The sequence below is a fragment of the Pristiophorus japonicus genome, chromosome 17 (assembly GCF_044704955.1).
Source record: "Pristiophorus japonicus isolate sPriJap1 chromosome 17, sPriJap1.hap1, whole genome shotgun sequence".
NCBI lineage: Eukaryota > Metazoa > Chordata > Chondrichthyes > Pristiophoridae > Pristiophorus > Pristiophorus japonicus.
In genome coordinates, this window is record NC_091993.1 from 55898348 (window position 1) to 55918347 (window position 20000).

Genomic DNA, 20000 nt, shown 5'->3' on the forward strand with positions numbered 1-20000 from the left:
CTCACACGCATACACACACACACACACACTCACTTACACACACACACTCTCACACACACACTCTTTCATACACACTCTCACACACACACACACTCTTTCACACACACTCTCACACACACACTCTCACTTACACACACACATTCTCACACACAATCTTTCAGACACACTCTCACACACTCACACACACACACACACACGCGCGCGCACTCACTCACACACACTCTCACACACACACACACACACACACACTCTCACTTACACACACACATTCTCACACACACAATCTTTCAGACACACTCTCACACACACACACACACACACACGCGCGCGCGCGCACTCACTCACACACACACACACTTACACACACACTCACATACACACTCACACACACACTTAAAGTGAGTTGTGGCTGAACAGTTCAATACGAGAACCACAGACTCCTGTCACAGGTGGGACAGAGAGTCGCTGAGGGAAAGGGAGGGTGGGACCGGTTTGCCACACGCTCCATCCACTGTCTGCGCTTGGTTTCTGCATGCTCTCGGCAATGCTACTCGAGGTGCTTAGCGCCCTCTCGGATGCACTTCCTCCACTTTGGGCGATCTTTGGCCAGATGTCGGTGGGGATGTTGCATTTTATCAGGGAGACTTTGAGGGCATCCTTGTAACATTTCCTCTGTCTACCTGGGGCTCGTTTGCTGTGTAGGAGTTCCGAGTAGAGCGGTTGCTTTGGGAGTCTCGTGTTGGGCATGTGGACGATGCGGCCTGCCTAATGGAGCTGATCAAGTGTGGTCAGTGCTTCGATGCTGGGGATGTTGGCCTGCTCGAGGGCACTAATGTTGGTGCATCTGTCCTTCCAGGAGATTTGCAGGATCTTGCGGAGACATCGTTGGTGATATTTCTCCAGCGATTTGAGGTGTCTATTGTACATGGTCCACGTCTCTGAGCCATACAGGAGGGCAGGTATTACTACAGGTCTGTAGACCATGAGCTTGGTGCCAGAATTGAGGGCCTGGTCTTCAAACACTCTCTTCCTCAGGCAGCCGAAGGCTGCGCTGGCGCACTGGAAGCGGTGTTGGACCTCATCGTCGATGTCTGCCCTTGCTGATAGTAGGCACCCGAGGTATGGAACGTGGTCCACGTTGTCCAAGGCCATGCCATGGATTTTAATGACCGGGAGGCAGTGCTGTGTGGTGGGGTCAGGTTGGTGGTGGACCTTTGTCTTACAGATGTTTAGTGTCAGGCCCATGCTTTTGTATGCCTCGGTGAAGGTGTTAACGATGGCTTGGAGTTCAGCCTCTGAATGTGCGCAGACGCAAGCGTCATCCGCGAACTGTAGCTCGACAACAGAGGATGGGATGGTCTTGGACCTGGCCTGGAGGTGATGAAGGTTGAACACATTCCCACTGGTTCTATACTTCAGTTCCACTCCAGCGGGGAGCTTGTTGAGCGTGCGATGGAGCATGGCAGCGCGGAAGATCGAGAAGAGGGTTGGTGTGATGATGCAGCCCTGTTTGACCCCGGTTTGGAAGTGGATTGGGTCTGTGGTGGATCCGTTGGTGAGGATCACGGCCTGAATGTCGTCGTGGAGCAGATGGAAGATGACGACAAACTTTTGGGGGCAGCCGAAACAGAGGAGGACGCTCCATAGTCCCTCGCGGTTAACAGTGTCAAAGGCCTTTGTGAGGTCAAAGAAGGCCATGTACCAGGGTTGGTGCTGTTCCCTGCATTTCTCTTGCCATTGTCATGCCGTGGAGATCAAGTCCGTTGTGCCTCTTAGTGGACGGAATCCGCATTGCGACTCTGGGAGGAGCTCTTCAGCCACAGGGAGAAGATGGTTGAGGATGATTCTAGCGATGACCTTCCTAATGGCTGACAACAAAGGGGACACGTCCGACTGCGGCAACTACAGAGGAATCTCCTTACTATCAGCTACTGGGAAAGTTATCGGTAGAATCCTCCTCAACCGTCTTGATAAATTCACCTGAAAGCCCGAGAATGGCTTGTATCGGATGGCACGTGTAGCTTGATATTGAGATACCGGTATGAGTGTGCAAATGAATTTGCACTGGAGAGCGAGTCTCAGACATGCTCAGTTAGTTGACAACAGCAAGGCATGAAATGGTTAATGTGGCTCAGGAGAGTGAGATAACGTCTAAAGAATTGACACATCAAGAAATTAACGACACAATCAGGAGAGAGCTAAACACATTGGTACCTGTGAGAGCGACTGAAATTTATGTTGAAGTGGGGAGTTACATGGAATTTGGATTGGGGCAACTGAAGGCTAGGGAGCAATGAATTTAGCAAGAATTATCCACAAGATGGAAATGTGAGATCTGGAGAGTCTTTTAAGTCCACAACTTATTGATTAGACGTTAAACTGTAATGTTGCTTGAAATGATTGTGAGACTGAATTTAACTGTGACTGTAATGATTGTGTTTTGTAGGTATCAGAGCGTGGGAAAAGCCAGTGCGGATCCAGTATGAGGTGGTTTTAGTGGTGCCTCCTGTGTCACTACTACCGCAACACCATGCTTTATGGGTCTAACGAGACCTTTCCCATTAATAGCCCCAGTTTCTGTCTCACACCACATCTGTTTTGGAGCAAGACAACTTGTGAATAGATATTGAAATTGACAGCATAGGGGACAAGTCACACATGGGATATTGGGCTTAATATATCAACACACCCTTGGGTTCATATTATTTCATATGCTCTGGTAGTTCTCCAACCTATAATGACAGTGTATTTGATATATGTACTCTGTGTAGCAAGATTTTGATACATAAGCCAATTGTGTACTCATGTCTTTGACTAACCAGCACTAAAAATAATAATAATTCATTGAGCACCGAAAGACAAGATCCAAGCAACATAGAGGAGCCCCCAGGCACCGGACAGAGAATTGCATTTGAGAAAAGGGTCACAGGTTGCTCCTCCCCCTGAAAGTATCAGACTGAGGAAAGGGAGAAATCCTCATCTCTGAGTCTCCCTGCTAACTAACGCCCACGTTGAGAAAGCAATAGGTAGATCGGGGGACCACGTGCTGGGAAGTAGCTTATAATGCCAGCCAGCATCCCTGGGCACGAATGGTGTAAGCGTGAATACTTAGAACTAGCTCGATTAGTCAAAAGCTGATTGTAAGATGTCAATAAGGATATTTCCTTCTCAAGGTGGGGAGTGTAAGAAATCATGGATTGGAAGAAATAACTTGAGACAAAAGTCTCCAGACTGGTGTTGGAATAAATGGATAAACGCCTAGAATCTGCTTCAGTTTATCATTCCCTGCAGATGTTATAACACTGAAGATTCATTCTAGGGTACAATAGGTAAAGCTCCTTGAACAGCGTGAGCATCAATAACTGAGAGGTCTGAAGGCCAAGAATGGCCTGACTGACTGCAGCCTCGGGAAGATCAGGACGGTATCAACAGGAAAGGCATGTGGAGAGAAGAGTTTCACCCAACAGTTGAAACATAGAACTCGACACGCTGGGTGATATTATGGACGTTCATTTTGCCCAATCTGATGATTCCGCCCCCAAAAAGTGGGAGGGCGGCATTATTTTCCCCGGCGTTCTGCACATGGGGAAAGTAACGCTCGGTGAAAATGCCCGCCAGTTTCCATTTTGTGGCTAAATGGCCAATATATGGGCGTTATACGTCATTTCAGCAGTAAAATGGACATTAATTGGCGTTAAGCATGCAAAAAAAGTGGAAAATCTAGCCCATTGTTCGTGGTGACTGTGTCTGCGCGTGTGTGTGTGTGACTGATTATGCATGGCAAATGCAGTATAATGTGGATAAATGTGAGGTTATCCACTATGGTGGCAAAAACAGGAATGCTGAATATTATCTGAATGGTGACAGATTAGGAAAAGGGGAGGTGCAACGAAACCTGGGTCCCATGGTACATCAGTCATTGAAAGTAGGCATGCAGGTACAGCAGGCGGTGAAGAAGGCAAATGGTATGTTGGCCTGCCTAGTGTGAGGATTTGAGTATAGGAGCAGGGAGGTCTTACTGCAGTTGTACAGGGCCTTGGTGAGGCCTCACCTGGAATATTGTGTTCAGTTTTGGTCTCCTAATCTAAGGAAGGACGTTCTTGCTATTGAGGGAGTGCAACGAAGGTTCACCAGACTGATTCCCGGGATGGCAGGATGACATATGAGGAGAGATTGGATCGACTGGGCCTGTATTCACTGGAGTTTAGAAGAATGAGAGGGGATCTCATAGAAACACATCAAATTCTGACGGGATTGGACAGGTTAGATGCAGGAAGAATGTTCCCGATACTGGTGAAGTCCAGAACCAGGGATCACAGTCTAAAGATAAGGGGTAAACCATTTAGGACTGAGATGAGGAGAAACTTCTTCACTCAGAGAGTTGTGAACTTGTGGAATTCTCTACCGCGGAAAGTTGTTGAGGCCAGCTCGTTAGATATATTTAAGAGGGAGTTCGATATGGTCCTTATGACTAAAGGGATCAAGAGATATGGAGAGAAAGCAGAAAAGGGGTACTGAGGTGAATGATCAGCCATGATCTTATTGAATGGTGGTGCGGGCTCAAAGGGCAAAATGGCCGACTCCTGCATCTATTTTCTATGTTTCTATGTTTCTATGAATGCTCAATTTCCAGGCAGCATCCATGATGCTCACATCCTGCATGAGAGCACTGTATCTGACTTGTTTAACAGTGAGCTATGAAGTCAATGCTGGATGCTTGGTGACAAAGGATATGGCCTCGCCACCTGGCTGATGACCCCCTTGCGTGACACCCACACCGAAGCCGAGAGACGATACAATGAGAGCCACAGAGCAACTCGCAATATCATGGAGAAAACCATTGGAGTACTTAAGCAGCACTTTAGATGCCTGGACCACTATGGGGCGAGCTCCAATCCCACCCTGAGCAGGTAGCTCAATTTGTGCTGGTGTGCTCCATGCTACACAACTTGGCTATCAGGAGGGGACAAGAATTGCCTGATGAGTCTGACAGTCCACCTCAGCAGAGAGAGGACGAGAAGGACGAGGAGGTGGACGCTGACATCGGGCCAGACAATCAGGCTGACACTGAAGCCATGCCCCTGCCTCCCCCCCCGTAGACCGCATGAAAGGGCCCATGATGGCATGATAGCTGCAAGAGTCTTACGTTAGGAGCTCATCAATGATCGCTTTGCCTGAAAGAACGTTGGTGTTATTTACAAGGCTGACACACTGCTGGGTGTGCAGGTCATACATCAATGGTGGGCATCATCTTGGTGACAGCTAAAGTTTAAGTTGATTGACGTTAAGTGTAATTAAAACCTTTGATGGTAAAGAATCACCAGCGTGTAACGGTGGAGCTATCTGAGCCAATGCGCAACAATTTTTTTTAAATAAAAAACATTTAAACCAAACAGTTGTCTGAAATCATCATTATTTCTGTAAAAAAACAACCCTTCCCCCCCCTCACCCCCCCTCCCCCCCCCCCCCGCGCTTCTCCTCCCCACCTCTACCCCTTCCCCTTCCCCTCCTGACTCCAAACTGCCTGGTCGAGGAGCTCCTCAGGCGATGCTTCATTGGGGGGGGGCGGGGGGCGGTGGTGACAGCTGAACCGCTGCTTAGACGGATACGGGAGAGGACTGTCCCGAGGTGGGAGTGTGCTCTGAGCCAGAAGCAAGATCTTCCTCCTGACTCTCGTGTGTGGTTGGCAATGGGGGGTGCGTCACCTTGGGGTGCCGTGCCGCGCTCCGGGACCACTGGGAGCCCTCTGCCACCAGCGTTCCTGGCTAACAGCTCCAGGGCCTCCTCCATCCCTTCCATGTTATATATTATTTGTTGGACAAAAGCTCGGTGCCAACTATGTTCTTGATGCTTAGTAGGCTTCTTGCTGCTGGTGAATCTCCCTCGTGCCTCCCACAACAGCCAGACAAGCACACACCACACCCACACATGCTTTCAGTCCCTCTGAGCTCCCTCTCTCTCCGGTTCCTCTTCTGTACATGTCATGATGACCCTTGACCTCCTGAATAGTAGGAGTCGAGCATTGCAGTGCTGTTGCTAAGGAGAGCGACACTTTACAGCAGAAGGTCAGCAAGATTTAACGCTACCTCCCATTTGATATCACTCACGGTAACGCCCAATTTAAAAAATGGAGACAAGGTTCTTTGAGAATGGGCGAGAAGCCGGCGATCTGAAAACCCATTTTTACCGCCCACGCTGGAAATAACGCCCATTTTTGGGCGATATGCACAAAAGTGTAAAATCTAGCCCAATGTCCCAGCACAGCACAGGGGAAGTTACAAATACAGGCACCAGGCTTAAGGCAGAAGGCCAGGCCAGGTGAGGAAATAAGAATTCTGTTAGCGTTAGTGTTTTCTTAGAAGAATCACTCAACACTCAGGGTCGGTTCCAATGCTGAAGCAGCTTTTATTACGCTCAGCGGGAAGGAAAAACTCAGGACCGTATCCAGGTTTCTCTTCACAGAACAAAGAGTTACATGTACCTTTATATGTTTCACAACAGTTACAAAACAGTTTACTACAGTTACACAGCCCATCACGGCTGGACACAAGCCAATCACAACGATTATAGATTACATATAGGTTCTTTAACCCAATAGAATTCTCCTACTATCCAGGGAACCATATGTTCGGTTATTGTCAGCTTGGGCTGATCGATGGCTTTATAGGTTCTCTCCCTAGTTCTTTCATCTGGGAGAAATAATTGGTATATAGCCTTGTTTACAGCAAATGGTTTCCCTCTTATCTTTCTTCCTGAAATAATTGGTTTCATGGCCTTGTTCACAGGAGATGGTTTCCTTCTTATCTCTGTCTTCCCAGGCATTCCTACAGTGGGCCTCACAGGGTTATTGCTCGGTCAGTGAACGTTCAACAGTTCACAGTTTGACTACCTGATTTCCCATAATGCCTGGGCAGCCATTTTATGTGTGTGTCCATTTAAGCTTATGTGAGTTCTAAATATCCAGCAGGTGCCTAATGCCTAAGTCTATATATATCTTTCGACTCTCTACAACAATTCTAAATAATAATTCATTGCAAAAATCGGGGAAAGCAGAGAAAATATTTTGAGCACAGTGAGGAAGTAGTGGGAGAGACAGACGAAATGGCAATTAGAAAAAACAAACTGCTGCGACCCTGAGAGCGAGCCAGTAAGTGTCCGCAGTGTGGAACCTTCACTGCTGCAAAACAAGAGGCAGTCAGAGGATGCAGACAATCAGAGGAAAGGCGGGGAAAGGGTTTGGAGCCCCTACCACTGACATCAGCCACAGTAATCACCAACACGGCCTATGTCAGGCAGATCGCGCTAGCCATTTATATTACTCCAGGCCTCATATGCAAAGGTGTCACTTAAAACACATTTAGCGCACTGGAGGTGGAAGCTCGGGCATCTTAAAGCTCACAGGATGCTACCCGCCCCTTTTCACTGTTGTTCATGGAATCATAGAGCAGAGAAGGAGAGCACTCCAGCCCTCTCCCTTCTCACATCCATTCCACACCCCACGTCTCTCTCATGTCACGGCATGTCTCCGAGTCCCTATCTCCAGATAAATCGGATTATTTCCTATCGCTCCGGAGTCCTGTGTGGACTTGATTTGTTGCTACAACACAGCGGAGTCATTCAATTAGAGGTGTGTGCTTCTGTTGTGGAGCTAATCAATCCAGCCCCAACTGGAGCATTGTGGCCAATTCTGGGCACCACACTTTAGGGAGGATATCAAGGCCTTGGAGAGGGTGCAGAGGAGATTTATTACAACGGTACCAAGGATGATGGACTTCAGTTGAGCGGAGAGACTGGAGAAGCTGAGGTTGTTCTCCTTAGAGCAGAGAAGGTCAAGGGGAGAAGTTATGGTGAGAAACCAGTGTCCTGATCTTAAATGAAGGCGATTACAAAAGTATGAAGGCAGAGCTGGCGAAAGTGGACTGGGAAAATAGATTCAAGTATAAGATGGTTGATAAGCAATGGCGGACATTTTAGGAGATATTTCATAACTCGCAACAAAAATATATTCCAGTGAGAAGGAAACATTGTAAGAGAATGGAGAATCATCCGTGGCCAACTAATGAAATTGAAAACAAGTGCATACAACGTGGCCAAGACTAGTGGGAGGCCAGAGGATTGGGAAATGTTTAAAAACCAGCAAAGGACAACTAAAAAAATAATAAAAAGACAGAAGATGGATTATGAGAGTAAACTATCAAGAAATATAAAAATAGATAGTAAGAGTTTCTACAGGTATATAAAAAGGAAGAGAGTAGCTAAAGTAAACGTTGGTCCCTTAGAGGATGAGACAGGAGAATTAATAATGGGGAACAGGGAAATGGCAGAGACTTTGAACAAATATTTTGTATCGGTCTTCACGGTAGAAGACACTAAAAACATCCCAATAGTGGATAATCAAGGGGCTATAGGGAGGGAGGAACTTAAAACAATCACTATCACTAAAGAAAAAGCACTCAGTAAAATAATGGGACTAAAGGTGGACAAGTCCCCTGGACCTGATGGCTTGCATCCTAGGGTCTTAAAAGAAGTGGCTGCAGAGATAGTAGATGCATTGGTTGTAATCTACCAAAATTCCCTGGATTCTGGAGAGGTCCCAGAGGATTGGAAAACCGCAAATGTAACGCCCCTATTCAAGAAAGAAGGCAGACAGAAAGCAGGAAACTATAGACCAGTTAGCCTGACATCTGTCGTTGGGAAAATGCTGGAGTCCATTATTAAGGAAGCAGTAGCGGGACATTTGGAAAAGCATGATTCAATCAAGCAGAGTCAGCATGGTTTTATGAAAGGGAAATCAGCTTTGACAAATTTGCTGGAGTTCTTTGAGGATGTAACGAGCAGGGTGCATAAAGGGGAACCAGTGGATGTGGTGTATTTGGATTTCCAGAAAGCATTTGATAAGTTACCACATAAAAAGTTACTGCACAAGATAAAAGCTCACGGAATTGGGAGTAATATATTTGCATGGGTAGAGGATTGGCTAACTAACAGAAAACAGAGAGTTGGGATAAATGGGTCATTTTCCGGTTGGCAAACAGTGACTAGTGGGGTGCCACAGGGATCAGTGCTGGGGTCTCAACTATTTACAATCTATATTAATGACTTGGATGAAAGGACCGAGTGTAATGTAACCAAGTTTGCTGATGATACAAAGATGGGTGGGAAAGCAAATTGTGAGGAGGACACAAAGAATCTGCAAAGGGATATAGACAGGATAAGTGAGTGGGCAAAAATTTGGCAGATGGAGTATAATGTGGGACAATGTGAGGTTATTCACTTTGGCAGAAAAAATGGCTATTTTTCACATTCCCCTCAGCTTGTGTGTTGCACAACTTGGCAGCCGATTGAATCTGGGTCGCCATCAATGAATCAATCAATCAGACCTGGGCCACAATCAAACAATCAATCAATCAATCAGACCTGGGTGATAATCAATCAATCAGACATGAGCCACCATCATTTAATCAATCAAGCAGACCTGGGCCACAATCAATCAATCAGACCTGGGCTGCCATCATTCAATCAATCAATCAATCAGACCTGGGCCACAATCAATCAATCAATCAATCACACCTGGACTGCCATCAATCAATCAATCAATCAACCAGACCTGGGCCGCCATCAATCAATCAATCATTCAGACCCTGGTTGACATCAATCAATCAATCAACCAATCAGACCTGGGCTGTCATCAATCAATCAATCAATCAATTAGACCTGGGCCTTCATCAATCAATCAATCAATCAGACCTGAGCCACCATCAATCAATCAATCAGATCTTGGCCATCATCAATCAATCAATCAATCAGACCTGAGTCACGATCAATCAATCAACAAATCAATCAGAATTGGAATGCCATCAATCAATCAATCAGAACTGAACTGCCATCAGTCACTCAGTCAATCAATCAGACATGGTCCACCATCAATCAATCAATCATATCTGGGCCACCATCAATCAATCAATCAGATCTGCGTACCATCAATCAATCAATCAATAAATCAATCATATCTGGGCCACCATCAATCAATCAATCAATTGAACAGACCTGTGCCACCATCAATTAATCAATCAATGAGACCTGGGCCACCATCAAACAATCAATCAATCAATCAAACTTGGGCCACCATCAATCAACAAATCAATCAGAACTGGACTGCCATCAATGAATCAATCAATCAATCAGAACTGGATTGCCATCAATCACTCAGTCAATCAATCAGACAAGGTCCACCATCAATCAATCAATCAATCAGATCTGGGCCACCATCAAGCAATCAATTAATCAAACCCAGACCCAGACTGCCATCAATCAATCAATCAAACAATCAGACCTGGGCCACCAGCAATCAATCAATCAATTAATCAGACCCGGTCTGCCATCAATCAATCAATCAACAGACCTGGGCCACCATCAATCAATAAATCAATCAGACCTGGGCCACCCTCAATCAATGAATCAATCAAGCACTCAGACCTGGGTGGCCATCAATGAATCAATCACAAAGACCTGGGCCGCCAGCAAACAATCAATCACACCAGTGCCATCATCAATGAATCAATCAATCATACCTCAACCGCCATCAATTAATCAATCAGAACCTAGCCACCATCAATCAATCAATCAATCAAACAGACATGGGCTGCCAACAATCAATCAATCAATTAGACCTTGGTCGCCATCAATCAATCAATCAATTAATCAATACGACCTGGACCGCCATCAATTAATCAATCAGAACCTAGCCACCATCAATCAATCAATCAATCAAACAGACATGGGCTGCCAACAATCAATCAATCAATTAGACCTTGGTCACCATCAATCAATCAATCAATTAATCAATACGACCTGGACCGCCATCAACCAATGAATCAATCAAACTTCGGCCGCCATCAATCAATCAATCAATTATTCAAGCAGAGCTGGGCTGTCATCAATCAAACAATCAATCAATCAGACCATGGTCACCATCAATCAGTCAAGCAATCAAACTTGGGTGGCTATCAATCAATCAGTCAATTGGACCTGTGCAGCCATCAATCAATCAATCAATCAGATCATGGCCATCATCAATTAATCAATAAATCAATCAGACCTGGCCCGCCATCAATCAATCAATCAGACCTGGGCCACCATCAAACAATCAATTAATCAGACCTGGGCCGTCATCAATCAATCAATCAATCAAACCTGAGCCATCATCAATCAATCAAGCAAGCAATCAGACCGTGGTCCCAATCAATCAATCAGATCTGGGCTGCTATCATCAATCAATCAATCGGACCCAAGTCACCATGTACAATCAATAAGAGGGCCAATGATATTCGCAGATAGCCACGCTAACATTGGAAAGGTCGCATGGGCCACGAAGCTGCTCAATAGGGTCACTCGCCAATCTTTCCATGATATAGATACAGGTATACATTCCAAAGCTACAGACGGAAAATCACAACCATTTTCTGTCAGTACCCATTACATAAGAGTTGTTTAACTTAGATAAGTGAAGTTGTGTTTAATCAGTCAAAACCCACCCAAATTCTACGCTGCAATGAATGATGATGCTACTAGCAATACGAAAAGTCTCACATCTTCCAACTGACCGAGGGGCGGTGAGCAACAAAACTGCTGGGAAAATGCTGGAGTACATTATTAAGGAAGCAGTAGTGAGACATTTGGAAAAGCATGATTCAATCAAACAGAGTCAGCATGGTTTATGAAAGGGAAATCATGTTTGACAAATTTGCTGGAGTTCTTTGAGAGTGTAACAAGCAGGGTGGATAAAGGGGAACCAGTGGATGTGGTGTATTTGGATTTCCAGAAGGCATTCGATAAGATGCCACATAAAAGTTTACTGCACAAGATAAAAGCTCACGGGGTTGGGGGTAATATATTAGCATGGATAGAGGATTGGCTAACTAACAGAAAACAGAGAGTCGGGATAAATGGGTCATTTTCCGATTGACAAACAGTGACTAGTGGGGTACCGCAGGGATCAGTGCTAGGTACTCAACTATTTACAATCTATATTAGTGACTTGGATGAAGGGGCCGAGTGTAATGTAACCAAGTTTGCTGATGATACAAAGATGGGTGGGAAAGCAAATTGTGAGGAGGACACAAAAAATCTGCAAATGGATATAGACAGGCTAAGTAAGTGAGCAAACATTTGGCAGAAGGAGTATAATGTGGGAAAATGTGAGGTTATCCACTTTGACAGAAAAAATAGAAAAGCAAATTATAATTTAAATAGAGAAAAATTACAAAGTGCTGCAGTACAGAGGGAACTGGGGGTCCTTGTGCATTGAAACACAAAAAGTTAGTATGCAGGTGCAGCAAGTGATCAGGAAGGCAAATGGAATGTTAGCCTTTATTGCAAGGGGGATAGAGTATAAAAGCAGAGAAGTCCTGCTACAACTGTACAGAGTATTGGTGAGGTCACACCTGGAGTACTGCGTACAGTTTTGGTCTCCATATTTAAGGAAGGATATACTTGCATTGGAGGCTGTTCAGAGAAGGTTCACTCGGTTGATTCCGGAGATGAGGGGGTTAACTTATGAAGATAGGTTGAGTAGGTTGGAATTGGAATTCAGAAGAATGAGAGGTGATCTTATCGAAACATATAAGATAATGAGGGGGCTTGACAAGGTGGATGCAGAGAGGATGTTTCCACTCATAGGGAAACTAAAACTAGGGGACATAGTCTCAGAATAAGGGGCCGTCCATTTAGAACTGAGATGAGGAGGAATTTCTTACTCAGAGGGTTGTAAATCTGTGGAATTTGCTGGCCCAGAGAGCTGTGGAGGCTGGGTCATTGAACATAGTTAAGACAGAGAGAGACAGATTTTTGAGTGATTTTTGTATAGAGGAGGGTCAAGAGACCAGGGTCCTACTTCTATTTCTTATGTTCTTATGTTAAATCGGCTGTGTTGCAATAGTGTTGCTATGACATGAACAGATCTCAATTTGTAACTTCCCCAGGCTGACAGGAAAGGAAACCACATAAACTGAAACCGAGAAGAGGCTGTAAAAAACTCAGGCTTCCTCTGGAGACAAGCAGCTAAACCTTCAGCAACCTGAGGCTTCGAGCGAGCAGGCACATTGCTGAGCCCAGTGGGTGAGATACGACGAGACCAGTCGTTGACAAGGTATGGATCAGATAGTGTAAGCTCACTCCGACAGCCCAGGGAGAGGTCAGGGCTCAGTAGAAACTGTGGGTGACAAAGAGGTCGATTGCTGTGCGCAAATTGGCTGCCGCGTTTCCCAAATTACAACAGTGACTGCGCTCCGAAAGTACTCTTTGGCTGTAAAGCGCTTTGTGATGTGTGCAGAAAGTTAAAGGGACCGCACAGTGAAATAAACAAAGCCCAGCCTGGCGGGACCATTGCCCTTAACCCACCACCCGCCCCCCACCCCCCGCCGGGTAATTGATGGCGGAGCTTGGCCACCCGATTCAGCTTCCTATCGACTTCAACCACAAGTAAAATGGGGCCGAGTGTTAATGAGACAGAGAATCTGATCACCTCTGAATGCTGCCGAGCAGGCCAGTTTGAATCAGAGAATCACACAGAGGGAGGCGCTTCAGACCATCGAGTCCGTGCCAGCTCTTTGAAAGTCGGCCCACTCCCCACTCTTTCCCCATAGGCCTGTAAATGGTTCTCCTCTACATATTTATCCAATTCGCTTCTGAAAGTTACTATTGAATCTGCTTTCACCCCTTTAAGGCAGTGTGTTCCCGATCACAACAACTTGGTGGGACCTTCAATTCCAAAATGTTCTTTTGCCAATAATTGTAATTAAATCTGTGTGCTCTGGTTGCCAACACCCCCCACAGCTGCTCCTTATTTGTTCTATCAAAACCATCTCTATTAAATCTCCTCTTAACCTTCTCTGCTCCAAGGAGAACATGAGAGCTTCTCTAGTGTCCTCACACAACTGAAAGCCCCCCATCTCTGGCACCATTGGGGTAAATCTCCCCCGCACCCTCTGCAAGGTTAGTTTGGATTAGAATGCCCCCTTCCCTCTGTGTTTTCAGCAACTTTTATTGCTTCTCCCTCAGCCGTTGGCCGCAACCCGAGCGGCAATGCGGTGAAGAATTGCCGGGCCCCCTGTACAGAATTGTGCAGCTGGGTTTAGGAAACTGTTGGTCCTATCTTTAACGTGTCAGAACCTACGAGCCCATGAAGAGAGGTTTGTGGTCAGGGTAACTCCACTCTTTGTATCACAGGCTGGGAAAGGAGGGGGAATTTGCTCACAGAAACGTGTTCGAACATGGTGCAGGTGTCGGACATGTAACAATATACCCTGGAAAGGGGAGAGTGTGCGGTGATATGGGGAAAGAGCAGAGGCGATTCGACAAAGAGGCCATTTGGCCCATGGTGGCTGGACAGTCGAACGGCCTCTATCTGTGCTGTGCGATTCTATGACTATTACACTTACTCATTACTGATCGGAAGAGTCAATCTGATCAGAATTATTCTTTACTTAAAAAGAAACGGATCTTTTTCAGCACACTGAGGAGCTATGTTTCTTGTTTTGCTGCGTTTGATGTTAATTTGATATAATGCAGGGAGCACTCTTAAACTTATAGAAACAACAAGGGTTTTACCTTGCACTGACCTTGTGGCTATGCTGTTTATGAGGTTTTTAGGTTTGAGCTATCTTTATGAGTTAGCAGAGAGATCATGGTGGGGGTGGGCGATGGATCGCGGGGTCAGGCCAGCGATTGTGGAAGTCAGCAGCGAGGAAAGATGATAATTTGTTCGTGTCGGAGTTCTGCACATGCGCCACCCGGTGGCCGGGAATGGTTCCGGACAAGGGGTCGTTCCGGATTCTGGAGGAAATCTCATCGGTCTCCCCAGTGGCTTAGTGGGCAGCACTCTCACCTCTCAGTCAGCAGGTTGTAGGTTCAAGCCCCACTCCAGGGACTTAAAAAATAAATCTAGGCTGATATAGACTCCCAGTGCAGTGCCGAGGGAGTGCTGCACTGTCGGAGGTGCCGTCTTTCGGATGAGATGTTAAACCGAGGCCCAGTCTGCGCTCTCAGATGGATGTAAAAGATCCCATGGCACTATTCAAAGAAGAGCAGGGGAGTTATCCCCGGTGTCCTGGACAATATTTATCCCTCAATCTCAACATAACAAAAAAAATTATCTACTCATTATCACATTGCTGTGTGCGGGAGCTTGCTGTGTGCAAATTGGCTGCCACGTTTCCCACATTATAACAGTGACTACACTCCAAAAGTACTTTATTGGCTGTAACGTGTTTTGGGATGTCCTGTGGTTGTGAAAGGCGCTATATAAATGCAAGTCTCTCTTCCTGTGACTGGAGATTGAGTGACAGTGGGTGGTGAAGGGATGTCTCTGTGGTCACCGTAACAATATTGTTAATGTGTGCCTGAGGAAAAGAGTGTTTGAAGACCAGGCCCTCAAAACTGTCACCAAGCTCATGGTCTACAGGGCTGCAGTAATACCCGCCCTCCTGTATGGCTCAGAGACATGGACCATGTACAGTAAACACTGCAAGTCGCTGGAGAAATACCACCAGTGATGCCTCCGCAAGATCCTGCAAATCCCCTGGGAGGACAGATGCACAAACATTAGCGTCCTCGTCCAGGCCAACATCCCCAGTATTGAAGCATTGACCACACTTGATCAGCTCTGCTGGGCAGGCCACATTGTCTGCATGCCAGACACGAGACTCCCAAAGCAAGTGTTCTACTCGGAACTCGTCCACGGCAAAGGAGCCAAAGGCGGGCAGAGGAAACATTACAAGGACACCCTCAAAGACTCCCTGATAAAGTGCGACATCCCCACTGACACCTGGGAGTCCCTGGCCATAGACCGCCCTAAGTGGAGGAAGTGCCTCCGGGAGGGCGCTGAGCATCTCGAGTCTCATCGCCGAGAGCATGCAGAAACCAAGCGCAGGCAGCGGAAGGAGTGTGCGGCAAACCTGTCCCAACCACCCCTTCCCTCAACCGCTGTCTGTCCCACCTGTGACAGGGACTGTGGTTCTCGTATTGGACTGTTCAGTCACCCGAGAACTCATGCTAAGAGTGGGAGAAAGTCTTCCTCGATTCCGAGGGATTGCCTATGATTGTCAATGTGTTGATACATTCTATGTATTGCTGACTTACTGACAAAACAGAATCTTCTGGAACATGTTTATTGATACAAAAGCAAAATACTGCGGATGCTGGAATCTGAAATAAAATCAGAGAATGCTGGAAATCTCAGCGAGTCAGGCAGTGTCTGTGGAGAGAGACAGAGTTAACGTGTCAGGTCGATGTCCCTTTGTTAACTCTGCTTCCTCTCTACAGACGCTGCCTGACCTGCTGAGATTTTCAGCATTCTCTGTTTTTATATTAGAACATGTTTACTGTTTCGTTGGAAATGTTGGAGGGGACATGTTGGACAGTGTCGCAACACTTAGTGAACGGAGGAGCACTTAACATGGGCGTTACTGTAGACATAGACAGGTCGGAACTTTCAACATCGTCAGGGCTGTAAAACGGGCCGGAGCGACTGCATTCTCCACCCACCCAGTCCTCCTTTTCATTGATTTTAACTGACAGAAAACTGTTGAGGGTTGTATAACCATCGGCCAATCCACTGCTGCCCTTTTTATACCCTTGCCAACATTGGACGTTGTGCTGTAAAATGCTTCGGGATGTTCTGAGATCATGAACGACGCTATATAAATACAAGTCTTTCTTTCTTGTATCATGGGGTCCTGGATCCTGAATGTGTTCGTCCAGGTGGAGTTTTCAGTGAATGAGGCAGTGTGAGTAGGTAGGGGAGAGAGAGGGAGGGAGGGGAGAGGAGGGAGGAGAGGGGAGGGGAGTGAGGGGGAGGGAGAGGGAGGAAGGGGAGGGGAGGGAATGGGAGGGAGAGAGAGGGAGGGGAGGGGGAGAGGGAGGGAGGAGGAGAGAGAGGGGGAGAGGGAGGGAGGAGGAGAGGGGGGAGAGGGAGGGAGGAGGAGAGGGGGGAGAGGGAGGGAGGAGGAGAGGGGGGAGAGGGAGGGAGGTGAGGGGAGGGAGAGGGAGAAAGATTGAGGGGAAGGAGAGGGGGTGGAGGGAGGGGAGGGGCAGGAGGGACGGGAGGGGAGAGAGAGAGGGGATGGGAGGGAAGGGGAGGGAGAGAGAGGGGGGAGAGCTGGAGGGAGAGGAGTGGGAGAGAGGGGGAGAGAGGGGGAAGGAGAGGGAGGGGATGGAGGAGGGGAGAGGGAGGGAGGGGAGAGGGAGTGGAGAGGGAGGGGACAGAGGTGGGAGGGGGAGGGGGAGGGAGTGGGAGAGAGAGGGAGGGGAGGGTGAGGTGGAGGGGAGGGGGAACGAGAGAAAGGGAGGGGAGGGAGGGGAGAATGAGGGAGGGGAGGGGAGGGGAGAGGGAGAGAGGGAGGCAGAGAGGAGAGGGAGGGGAGAGAGAGGGAGGGGAGGAAGGAGAGAGGGAAAGCAGTGGGGATTAGTGCGGACTTCAGATACTGCATTAGGCTTGAGGAGCAGGAACTCTGGCACCGAGTGAATTGTAAACGAGAGCCCAATACTCAGGCAGTTCTGAGAGGGCTGGAGGTCACTTCGCCTTAAACTGATGTCACGCGCAGGCAACAGGAAAATATTACAAGTAGAATGAGTCATTACGGTAAGGGTGACCACTCCTTGACCTGTTGACTCTGAGAATAGCTGCTGGGGGACCAAGGCCCACAGGGCTGACAACAGACAGCATCAGTTACAATGTAATTGTTCATGGACACCAAACGTGGGTCCGATAATAATCAAATGGAGCCGGTGGGGAAGAAACGAGTGAACAACCTGGCAATATCCGCGGGACACTGGGACATGCTGTGGAACAAGGCACAGCCAATGGGAACAGGCCAGGCTGCTTTCCGGGAGTCCCAAAGACATCTGGAAATATTTCCAATGGTCCATTTAAAGAGCATCAGAGGTGAGCAGCCACTGTGAGGTTTTACACAGGCCTCATACGTAGTGGAAAGCAGTGGGTCGCAGTCTGCATATTCTCTCTGTCAGTTGGAGGCCTGCACCTATTTTAAGCCTCTTGCTGTCTGATACACTGTAACACCAAGTGATTCATTCTGCTGCTATGTACAAACTTTCCACCGAAATGTGACAATCTGAGATGTGAACGTGTGAGCTACCATTCACAATGAGAATGGCCCAAAGCCTGATCTCATTCCACTGCCCCGCTCTCTCCAAATAGCCCTGTATCAATCCCAAACTAATCCCACTGCCCCGCTCTCTCCCCATAGCCCTGTACCAATCCCAAACTAATCCCACTGCCCCGCTCTCTCCCCATAGCCCTGTACCAATCCCAAACTAATCCCACTGCCCCGCTCTCTCCCCATAGCCCTGTACCAGTCCCAAATTAATCAAACTGCCCCGCTCTCTCCCCATAACCCTGTACTAGTCCGAAACTAATCCCACTGCCCCGCTCTCTCCCGATAGCCCTGTATCGATCCCTGAACTAATCCCACTGCCCCGCTCTCTCCCCATAGCCCTGTATCAATCTCCAAACTAATCCCACTGCCCCGCTCTCTCCCCATAGCCCCGTATATATCCCCAAAGTAATTCCACTGCCCCTCTCTTCCCATAGCCCTGTATTAATCCCAAACTAATCCCATTGCCCCGCTCCCAACTCATAGCCCTGTATCAATCCCAAACTAATCCCACTGTCCCGCTCTCTCCCCATAGCCATGTATCAATCGCAATCCAAAACTAATCCCACTGCCCCGCTCTCTCCCCATAGCCCTGTATATATCCCCAAACTAATCCCACTGCCCCGCTCTCTCCCCATAGCCCTGTATCAATCTCCAAACTAATCCCACTGCCCCGCTCTCTCCCCATAGCCCTGTATATATCCCCAAACTGATCCCACTGCCCCGCACTCTCCCCATAGTTCTGTGTCAATCCCAAACTAATCCCACTGCCCCGCTCTCTCCCCATAGCCCTGTATCAATCTCCAAACTGATCCCACTGCCCTGCTCTCTCCCCATAGCCCTGTATCAATCCCAAACTAATCCCACTGCCCTGAATTCTCCCCATAGCCCTGTATCAATCCCCAACTAATCCCACTGCCCCGCTCTCTCCCCATAGCCCAGTGTCAATCTTACGGTAAACTATCTGCCCTGCTCTCTCCCCAAAGCCCTGCATCAATCCCAAACTAATCCCACTGCCTCACTCTCTCCCCATAGCCCAGTATCAATCTTACGGTAAACTATCTGCCCTGCTCTCTCTGCATAGCCCTGTATCAATCCCAAAACTAATCCCACTGCCCCGCTCTCTCCCCACAGCCCTGTATCAACCCCAAACTAATCCCACTGCCCCGCTCTCTCCATAGCCCTGTATCAATCCCAAACTAATCCCACTGCTCTACTCTCTCTCCATAGCCCTGTATCAATCCCAATCTAATCCCACTGCCCCACTCTCTTCCCATAGCTCTGTATCAATCCCAAACTAATCCCACTGCCTCGCTCTCTCCCCATAGCCCAGTATCAATCTTAGGGTAAACTATCTGCCCTACTCTCTCTGCATAGCCCTGTATCAATCCCAAAACTAATCCCACTGCCCCGCTCTCTCCCCACAGCCCTGTATCAACCCCAAACTAATCCCACTGCCCCGCTCTCTCCATAGCCCTGTATTAATCCCAAACTAATCCCACTGCTCCACTCTCTCTCCATAGCCCTGTATCAATCCCAAACTAATCCCACTGCCCCACTCACTTCCCATAGCCCTGTATCAATCCCAAAACTAATCCCACTGCCCCGCTCTCTCCCCACAGCCCTGTATCAACCCCAAACTAATCCCACTGCCCCGCTCTCTCCATAGCCCTGTATCAATCCCAAACTAATCCCACTGCTCTACTCTCTCTCCATAGCCCTGTATCAATCCCAATCTAATCCCACTGCCCCACTCTCTTCCCATAGCTCTGTATCAATCCCAAACTAATCCCACTGCCTCGCTCTCTCCCCATAGCCCAGTATCAATCT

The 20000-nt window shown here is 47.6% G+C and overlaps 1 protein-coding gene across 2 annotated transcripts in view; it reads left to right on the forward strand.

The window, feature by feature from the left end:
- Positions 1 to 12902: 12902 nt before the first annotated feature.
- LOC139228184 (leukocyte surface antigen CD53-like) overlaps positions 12903 to 20000 on the forward strand; it is a 180148-nt gene continuing 173050 nt past the window's right edge. For both annotated transcript variants that reach the window (XM_070859367.1, XM_070859366.1), the window contains exon 1: positions 12903 to 13147. The gene's annotated coding sequence lies outside the window, so the exon portion shown is untranslated. The remainder of the gene's footprint in view (positions 13148 to 20000) is intronic.